We start from the raw sequence: 10,444 nt of genomic DNA, 5'->3' as shown, positions 1-10,444 counted from the left end.
GGCACTTGTGTCCTGGGGGATGACAGACTCAGATGAGCTTCCCCCGGGATGCCTTCAGCCACCAGGCGACCACTGTTTTGGCTGCGGGCCAGCTCCTCCGCCTCTGTCAGAGGTGTAGGTGGTGGCCCTCCACCTGTTTTTCAGGCCTCTGCCATCTTTCTGTTGGCTGAGCACAACTCAGTGTTTCTTTGTTTTTTAATTAGTATTTTAATGAGTATGGGTGTAGGCTTCAGCGTCACATTTTAAATGACTTCAATAGGTATAAAATAAAAGTGGGGTATTAAGCGAGAGGACGTGTAAAAACAACATTTTGTTAGGGGTTTAATTTACTATTTGAAGTAGCCACTGAATTCATATTTATTTTGTTTAATAGCCTATGTCAATTAAAAAAATTAAATTAAAATCAAAGTGAGGCGCAATCATAGCAATATATACCTTGCCTTTTTGAATTATGTTTTTATATTTAATTTTTAGCTCCTTCCAGGTTTTTTCCCCTGTTGGATTGCACCTAAATGAAAATCAAACTTCTTTCCTACTTATAACTATAGGCTATGCTACGATCTTATGGTTAAATGTTACGTCAATGGAATAATACATTCAAACTTACGCGTTGACTCGGGCAGCAATTTTTTCTCAGGCCATCTCTCTCTCCTACGCTGTTATAGCTGTGTTACATTTGCAGCAAAATACGTGCTCATACTTGCTGTAGGCCTGCAGAAGGACCTCCAACTCCATCGCAGTGAAATAACTTTCTCTTTTATTTTCTGTTGTCATGGTGACTGATGGTATCGGGGCCCCATTGATGATGGCTTTTTATTGTCGTCATGCGTCAATACAAGATCCTCAGAGTGGGACGTTCCCGGAACACTTCCCCAGGGAGGCGCCCAGGGGGCATCCTAACCAGATGCCCGAGCCACCTCATCTGACTCCTCTCAATGCGGAGGAGCAGCGGTTCTACTCCGAGCCCCTCCCGGATGACTGAGCTTCTCACCCTATCTCTAAGGGAGAGCCCAGACACCCTGCGGAGGAAACCCATTTCGGCCGCTTGTATTCGCGATTTTGTTCTTTCGGTCACTACCCACAACTCGTGACCATAGGTGAGGATGGGAACGTAGATTGGCCAGTAAGTAGAGAGCTTCGCCTTCTGGCTCAGCTCCCTCTTCACAACGACGGGTCGGTGCAGAGCCCGCAACACTGCAGACGCCGCACCGATCCGCCCGTCAATCTCCCGCTCCATTCGTCCCTCACTCGTGAACAAGACCCCGAGATACTTGAACTCCTCCACTTGGGGAAGGATCTCATTCCCGACCCGACTCTGCACATGATTATCATAAAATTTTTGACTTGTCAGTTATTACACTTCATTGTATCATTACTCATCATCATTTCACAGGTCGTTCATGAGGGTCTGGAAAACGGCGGGGGCATTAGTGAGTCCAAAGGGCATGACAAGGTATTCAGACTGTCCAAGGGGTGTGTTGAATGCAGTCTTCCATTCATCTCCTTCTCGAATCCTGATGAAGTGATAGGCGTTCCGGAGGTCCAACTTGGAAAAGACTTGGGCGTGACATAACAGTTCGAATGAGGGATCGATGAGTGGCAAAGGAGTCTTATTCTTTATGGTGATCTGATTGAGACCCTGGTAATCAATGCAGGGACGTAAAGATGCATCCTTTTTCTCGACAAAAAAGAACCCGTCAGAACCCGTAGGACTGGGTGTTGCTCCTCAGGTGTTGCTCACCAGAGTGCTCCCCGTCACTGGTGAGCTGGATCTTTTGGCGAGGCCCGGGAAGTGGCAGCGTAATGGCCCACGAGTCCACAGTATAGGCAGAGTCACAGTTGCATCCGTCGCTGGCATTCTGAGGGAGATAGGCGGGCTCGGCCCAGCTGCATGGGTTCTTCAGAGGGAGGAGTGGGGGCGGAAGGCCTGGCGGGACTACAAGACGGGGAACCAGGGGTGCTAGAACCGGGACCCGCTGATGGGGCTGGGCTACGGGTCCGGTTGACTGGTCCCCTCAGTTCCCGGAGATGATTGTCAAGCCTAATAGCTAAAGCTATCAATTGTTCGAGAGAGGTCAAGTCATCTCGAGAGGCCAGTTCATCCTTTAATTCCTCGGATACATTCCTGGCGAACAAAGTCATTAGTGCAGGCTCATCGCATCCACATTCTGCAGCCAAAATACAAAACTCAACGGAAAATCTGGCTACTGATCCAGACCCTTGTTTTAACGAAAATAGCCGGTTCATGGCCTCTTGCCCTTTAACAGGGTGATCAAAAACTTTACGAAGCTCCGTTGAAAACATTGAAAAAGAACTCAAAACTGCCGAGTGACTACTCCACAAAGCAGAGGCCCACTGGACCGCTTTACCTCTTAATAAATTAACACAAAACGCTATCTTAGCTTTGTCAGTGGAGTAACTAGAGGGCTGAAGATCAAAGACTAATGTGCAATTTAACAAAAATCTACTGCATGAACCTGGTTCACCAGCGTAAGGTTCTGGGGTGGGAACTATGGGTTCCTTGGCAGGAGCTGAGGGTAAGGTGACAGGTGGGTTATTCACTGGTGAAGGCGGACTGGAGCTAGCCGCTGACAGCTGAGAAACAACAGCTGATCATGTTTACCGATCAGCATGCCTTGTGTGCTGAGGGCTTCCTGGAGGGCGTCTGGGTTTGCTGGATCCCTATTACTTGGGTCGGATGATTCTGTTAGGACTGGAGAGGACTGGATCCAAAAGTGAACAGGAAACAGATTGTAGAGGTCAAAAAGGATTTATTCAGGGAGGGGGAAGTTAGGATTCCAGAAGGCGAGGAGAACGATCCAGGGTCCGGGTAAGGAGGAAGCAGGCTCCGTGTCCGGGTGACTCCGTGCAAGGCTTGTGAGGAGAGTGGTTCTCGTGTTCTGATGAGGGGCTCGTGAAGACAGGCTCAGATACGGGCTGCTGACTGGCTCGGTGGCAGGCTGGGCTGGGCACAAATATCTGGCTGGGCAAATAGAACTGGCATACGTGTACGTCCGATGTGAGGCAATCATCCGACACAGCGGGCCAGGAGAGAGTAGGCTTTAACTGGTGTCAGATTGGTAACAGGACACAGGTGGGAATGGTGAGAGTGCTCCTCCCAGACGTCCAGCCCAGCCTGAAAAACAAAACAAGACAACCAGCCAGCACCCAGGTTCAAATATAACTTAAAGAAGGCACCAAAAGTAACAATCACCACAGTTTATGTATTTAGCAGACACCTTTATCCAAAGCGACTTACAAATGAGGATATAACATTACAGCTAACATCAAAACTAACAATAAGCTACATAGAAGAAAACTAGTCATACTGTCAGAGGTGACGGGGGTGACAGTGTTGCGATAGAGTACAGAAAGATTAAGTGCAATAGAGGAGGTAGGGACGTACAGGTTATTTGCGCACTATAGGGCTCACCTGATTATAAAGCGCACCCTCAATTATGGGGTCAATTTCTGTACTTAACCCATACATAAAGCGCACCTGATTATAAGGCATTACGTAATGTTCTCTGATTAGTTTATCACTGCCAGCACACGTAGTGCATGTATTACGTCCCTGTGTCAGCGGGAAATGGTCCGACAGCCAAGGACAACATCGTTGGTCGTTTTTACACTTAAACTGCACATCGGTCTGCATCACCCATCTCAGACTAAAGAACAGGCACTCACTGGGACATGGGCAGAAGCATTAATGATGACACGATTCAATCGCTAAGTACGAGCTCAATACAATGTTCACTCCATTCAGAGTGAATGGCTGGGATCCACCTAACCCTGGATTCACACCGAACACTAAGCGTGTGACGGAAGTGGCCAGTTGCCATTCTTTTCCAATGTACAAAAGCGAAGAGGCACGGCAAAAGGGAACGTGGCGGTGAGCGGCGCGAAGGGCGAGTGGTGAGTGATACGGAGGGGGCTTAAGGCCCAGATGAGTGCTCGCCACTTCCGGTAAATTCAAAATGGCGGTATCCGTTTTTTGGTGAAAATTTAAGGCTTTTAGCTGCGCCTTATGGCACGGGAAAATACGGTAATTTCTAGGATAGGAGATGCTCGCTGAAGAGCTGGGTCTTCAAGAGGTTCTTGAAGTGGAGTTCAATGAACAGAGGCTTTACATAGTGAATTGGCTTTTCATGCACATAGCTGTTTTTTAAATCATGCTATGTAACTTACAAGATAAATAGAAATTTTGAAATTTAGTTTTGTAAATGGATTTAACAGTTTGTCGTGGAAATTGTAAATATTTCTCCCGACTGGTGTGTTGTGTCAATCAGGGTTAGGACTGTGAAAGTTAGGGGTAGTGTTAGTGTATATGTGTCTGTGACTAAAATTGTGTGTAAACTTACCTTATGCAGCTACAGGTTAAAATTAGCTTGTTGTAAAGTTAATTGATTTCAGTGTTTAGAGATCAGTATGCCAATTTAAAGAAACAAAGTTTTAATATGTAGTTATGTAAATGTATAATTGATACATAATAATAACAATATAATTAGATTGTAAAATTTGTTGGAAATATTTATTGACACTTGAAAGAAATTAAACTTTTCAGTGTTACAAACTCAATAATTATCTCTGTTTGTAAGAAAATGCATATACATATAGTGTGCTTACTCAGTAGATTTACTGTTGTAGAGATAGATACAAATAATTATAAGATGATAGACATATTCTCCATGTATCACTGTCTTTAGTCAACATGCAAATGATGGCACACAGGCCAAATGAAAAAGCAGTGCTTCTCACTTATGTGTTTGTTTACAATACATTTATTCAATGTTGTACACTGTACAAAGGGTCTAAAGCATGTGAGATTTGTTAAGATCTTCATCTTCACAATCATATTTTGTGAAACATTTCCTGACTTGTTTAAGTGATTTCTTTGAAGCATATAGAAATACCATCACAATAACAACCTTTAGTAGAGAAAACATATTTCAAATACAAACACATTTTTTACCATTCTTTCTAACGCTTTCTTCACTAAATCTGTAGACATTAATTATTCAATAAATTGAGTACATAAAATTTAGCGTTTGCATAACTTTGTAGGCAATGATTTATACACACAACGGCATTGATCTACAAATCAATTAACAGGAAATATAATTGCATCAGCCATTACAGAGCCATATGCCATATAAGTCAGTTAGATAGCCAGCTTAAAAAAATGCATGGATGTCTATGTTTCTAAAAGGCTTCAGATGAATAATCTTAGCAGTGGAATCACAACCAATGAATGTGCTGAGTATTCAGTATGCTCAAGTATATGTTTCAATCTTTCAGTTCTGTTGCTCCATGAACACAAGTAGAAGAAAAAAACAATTAGCAAAAAGTCCTTTTATAGAGAGTTCAATGAGTTTTTACAGTCAGTCTGGCTCCCTCAGAACTTTCAAAATCCTTGCTATTAGTACCAATTTTGTATTCAGCTTTAAATGGCCATTAGTGAGTCATGTCTGCTTTAGTGTTGTAATGTACTGTTAATCGTTTATTTCTATTACATGTACGTTAAAACGATTAACTCTTAGACTGGCAATGGTAAACATAACAACCATCTTAGCACTGGTTAAGTTTAAATATCTGTACTTTCAATGTTCCAATAACATCACACCATTTTGTGATAAATCACACCAATTGCAATGTAAATTAACTGTCCAACCACATCAAGTATGAATCTGGCCCTTTCCTGTGATGTTAGCTAAACACTTGTAAAGTTTTGTGGTCATAAGTTTTTATTACAGTCCCAAACAAATAAAGATAATATTCGTAGTAGCTCATATTACAGTGGATGGTGACTCAGTTTTCAAGGTTTTAAGCAATATTGATTAGGCTAGGGGCTGCACGGTGGTGTGGTGGTAAGCACTGTCGCCTCACAGCAAGAAGGTTCCAGGTTCAACTCCCAGCTGGGTCTATTTAAGTGGGACACATGTTACTGAGGGGACTACACAGTGTAGCCTCACAGCAAGGGGTTTCCAGGTTCAAATTCTGGTTGGGGCCTTTCTGTGTGGAGTTTGCATGTTCTCCCTGTGTATGTGTGGGTTCTCTCTGGGTACTCCAGCTTCCACCATCCAAAAGCATGCATGTTAAGTTAATTGACAACTCTGAATTGTCCTTAGGAGTGAGTGTGAGCGCATGTGTTTGTTTGTCTCTGTGTGGCCCAGGGCAGGGTGTACCCCGCCTCTCGCCTGATGACCGCTGGGATAGGCTCCAGCACCCCCGCGACCCAACGGATTAAGCAGGTATAGAAAATGTATGGATGAGGGGATGAGGATGAGGGTAAATTTCTATCTATGTAAAGTTACATAAAATAAAATATGTTAGATTTACATTCTTTATTTTGATCATCAATCAATATCACTTCATATGTAGAATTACCACCTTAATGTGGTTGAAAGGTTTTAGTAACCCCATCATCCTGAGAGATGGATTGTCAGGTGCGCTAGTCATACATAGGGTCTCCAAAAGCAAATCAATCACAGAGAGGGGGTCTGACTAAGAGTGATTTGAAGATCTTGATGGAGCAACACCAGACAATCAAAGTCACCTTACCAGGAAAAGAAAAACTGGAGCAGCCAGAAAAGGTCAAAAGATGCAACCAAACTCTTGGACATGGGCAGAACTTTAGATTTTTTCTTTTTACAACTACAAGTCTTAGGAGAGATGGCTGTGTAGGAGGAGTAAAGGCTACCAGAAAATTTTTTTCAGGCTTTTAGGTCTGTATAACCAAAGCAAGAGTTTTGTCCACATTCTTAGCACAAAGTCAAGTGTGTTTACAGTGTGCGTTGAACCATGTGTGTTGCCCCTAGTCACTGATCCTGTTTGTGTTTTTCATAGACAGGGTCTCAGCACATTGTAGGGGAGAGGAGGATAGGAACCTGTGGTTTTTGCAAATTATGTTGTTCTGTTGTCCTCTTCGAACCAAGACCTTCAGTTCACACTCAAAGCTCAGTGTTAAGCTGAAAATAATCTTTGTAGTAGCTCATGCTAAAATGAATGTCGCCAGGGCCACATTTTGTCAAGGTGAAAGCAACGTTAACTATGCTAGAATTGCGAGTAAATTTATGTTTCATACATGAAAGGCAGCTCCTCCAAATTCGAGTTCATGGTTCTCAACTAGATAGAGTGGTCTGATAGGATGGTCTCTGCCTCAAGCATCAGATTTGATGTACAGTATCTTGGGATCTTTTTCACAAGTGATGGCAAGTTGAAACGAGAGATGAACAGATTGATTGCTGTTTTGTCAGCAATAATGCAGGTGCTGCGCTGGCCTGTCATTGTAAAGAAGAAGTTGAGATTTGAGTAGTAACCGAAAGATAATCAGAAGTGGTTGAAAAATGGGTTTCCTTTAGAGGGTGACTGAATTCACTCTTCACAGGAGGGCGAGGACCTCAAGCATCCAGAGGGAGCTCAGACTAGAGTCGCTGCTCCTCCTCATTGCAAGAAGTGATCTGACCTGCCTCCTGGTCTCCTCCCCTTGGAGGTTTTTCAGGCATAATTCACTGGGAAGAGGCAGTGGGGTAGACCGAGAACAAGCTTGAGGGATTATGTATACATTTTGGCCTGGAAACTTCCTCAGGAGGCACTGGAGACTGGACAGGAATGTCTGGGTTACCCTCCTAGACTTACTGCCTTTGTGATTAACCTCAGAAAATTGGACGATGCATGAATGGATAGATGGATGCATGGATAGATCTTGGATTATATAAATCTTTGTGAACCTTTACTATACTTTAATTTCTGTATCTTGTAGACTATCCTGTAGGGTTGTGAGGTGTGACAAATACACACCTGCCAAAGTATTCAAATCTGCTATTGTAATACTTTCTCACACAAAGGGAAAATCATATTAAACAAACCGTCTCTCATTTAGACTATGACCCATCACTTCACTCATTGCTCATAGAAAGTTCAGTCAAATTCATACAGTAAAACTTTGGTTTCAGCCATTGTAACAACAACTTAAATTTTATGGGTATGACATTTGAAACTGTTGTTATTACTTATGAATATGGTCAAATTGAATAAACATGTATGCATATACATAAACATAAAGACAATATAAGTTTTTGTTTGAAGAAATACATAACTTTTAATATTAAACGTGGATAATCCTTTTATCAAGATTTGGAATTCAATTTATGATCCCATATTGCGAAGTGTTTTATAAAAGTAACAGATCTGTTCTTGGTTTGGTTCTGGATCAATTCTTATTTGAATATTTAATTTCCATTATCATAACCTGGATAAAGATTACAAAAATTATTGTGTTATTGGATGAAAAAAAAGAGTCATATTTCATGAAAATTATTAACATCACTACTGGGGTAAGACTCTTCTCTGGGATACTCGTCTCCGACCGATGATATTTACATGCACATCAGTTCCCCGGTTATGAAACTCAGATTGGGGCAGATCTGGGACATGTAACATAGATATCTGGCAATTCCTTCCTTAAAAACATGATCAATATTATTATTCCAGTTACTAATAACAGTGCCAGTGTGCACAGACACCTGTAATCTTATCAACAAATAACAGCTAATTAATTTGATATTCTACATATTTATTTCATTAATCAAAACAATGATTAAACTATTGCTACTGAAAATGATACCAATTGTCTTACTTTCGCCTCATTTAATATCAAGATCATGCAACACACTTTTTGACAGGGAATCAAAGACTTTCATTTTGGTATTAGTCTATCACTGCTATCATGTAGGACAGGGAAGCAAACACTTGTTTCTTCTTTGCTGTAGAAGTGAGGACTTTCTTTGCCAATATTGTCTTTGTTTCTGCTACATCATTTGGCAAAAAAATAAAAAATGTGCGGGTTGTTGGAACCTGTGAAAAACCATGATAAAGACCATGATAAGACGTAAGCATGCAACAGCATCCCAGGTTTCTTTTTGATAATTCAATCATGCATAATCAGCACTTTCAAAACTGAGGATAATGGTTAATCCAGGAAAATGGGATATGTTTACACGCAGAGGCCTAAAAACGGGATACTTAAAAAGCCTTATCATGACTTACATACTCCATGTATATGTCCATGTCTGCGTTCATGCAAACTCATCTATTGATAATTTGAATTGAATTAGAACAGAATTTGTTGGTCTGTTTTTTCACAAAGGCTATGTTAGATATTTTCAAATATAGTTTGATTGCACTCAATCCAGTGTATTAAATTCTACATGCAAAGAATGAATAATGAATTTCAAATTCACTTTTACTAAGCTGAATTTTATTATTATTGAGCTGGGTAAATATTAGGTATAACAGTTAAATAAAATCTAAGAATGCACAGATGTGCAAAAAAGAAACAAAAAGAAGATGAATCAAGTTGTCACATTCTAGGTTAAAGGTGAAGAATGAAGAATGTGTGTAAGTAACTGATGAATGTTCAAAACACTTAAGGGGTAAAGGATAGTTCAAACTACAAGATTTTTTAGTGTTGTTGGATTGTTTTTTTTGTTTATACTACAATGCATGTCTCTTCTGTTCAGGAGTTTTGAAGGGGTTCATATGTTTTGAGGTGTACTCAGCCAGATTCAATACTTAATCCATGACTTTTATCTTTGATCTTTATCAAACAGTTCCAGCTGTCATGCAGACAAGTCTCTCGCTCTTGATGCTAACATTACACTATGATGCAAGTATCTCCTGGTGATTGAGTCTGTTTTGCTCACCTGATTGTTCAGATTGTCTGAGCAGAGCATACTTTCTTCACCATGCTTTCCATTATGTTTGTTATATATACATATATATGAAATATATAAATATATGTTCTTTTTCTGGATTTTACTCTGTGTCCCCTGACCCTTATCACTGGCGGTAGCTCCTTGCAAAAACTCTTAAAATATTAAACATGCTAAACGCTCATTCGGAGACTCTCCATGAGCTCACACATCAGTTATCTGGAACTCTCACATATATGGATTGGAGACTGCCAATCAAACTTCTAATTTACTTTAGATGTCAGGCTTTTGCCTGCAACCTCCAAAATTTGTCTTCTCAAAATATTTGCTGTGTGAACTTGGCTTAAATTTGTTTCCAACTTGTCTTACTGTCTGACTTCACTCCATTTATTGAATGATAAATGTCTTATTTTCTCCCCAAAGATATTAGTAGTTTAGAAATACTATCATAATAAAAGGTAAGGCTAGAGCAAAAAAAAACAAAACATATCCTCTAATGAACATGTTCACACCCCTGTACCCCTGGCATGCCATCCAGCTGATCAAATAGAGTGACAACTTTTTCTTGGCTGACGCAACATAAAGGGCTCTTCTTCTTTGTTTATTTTATGCGATCTTGTCTCCTCTGTTTTCTGCCCTCCTATCCTTGATTAAGATACCTATATCAATATGTCGTTTTAACAGTCTCAATTGTGCACCTGAAGGAGAAAGGAAGTTTGCTGGAAGAGCTA

This window comes from Leuresthes tenuis, unplaced genomic scaffold (assembly GCF_036924035.1).
Source record: "Leuresthes tenuis unplaced genomic scaffold, fLeuTen1.0.hap1 SCAF_9, whole genome shotgun sequence".
Classification (NCBI taxonomy): Eukaryota; Metazoa; Chordata; class Actinopteri; order Atheriniformes; family Atherinopsidae; genus Leuresthes; species Leuresthes tenuis.
Note: the sequence above shows the minus strand (reverse complement) of the source record.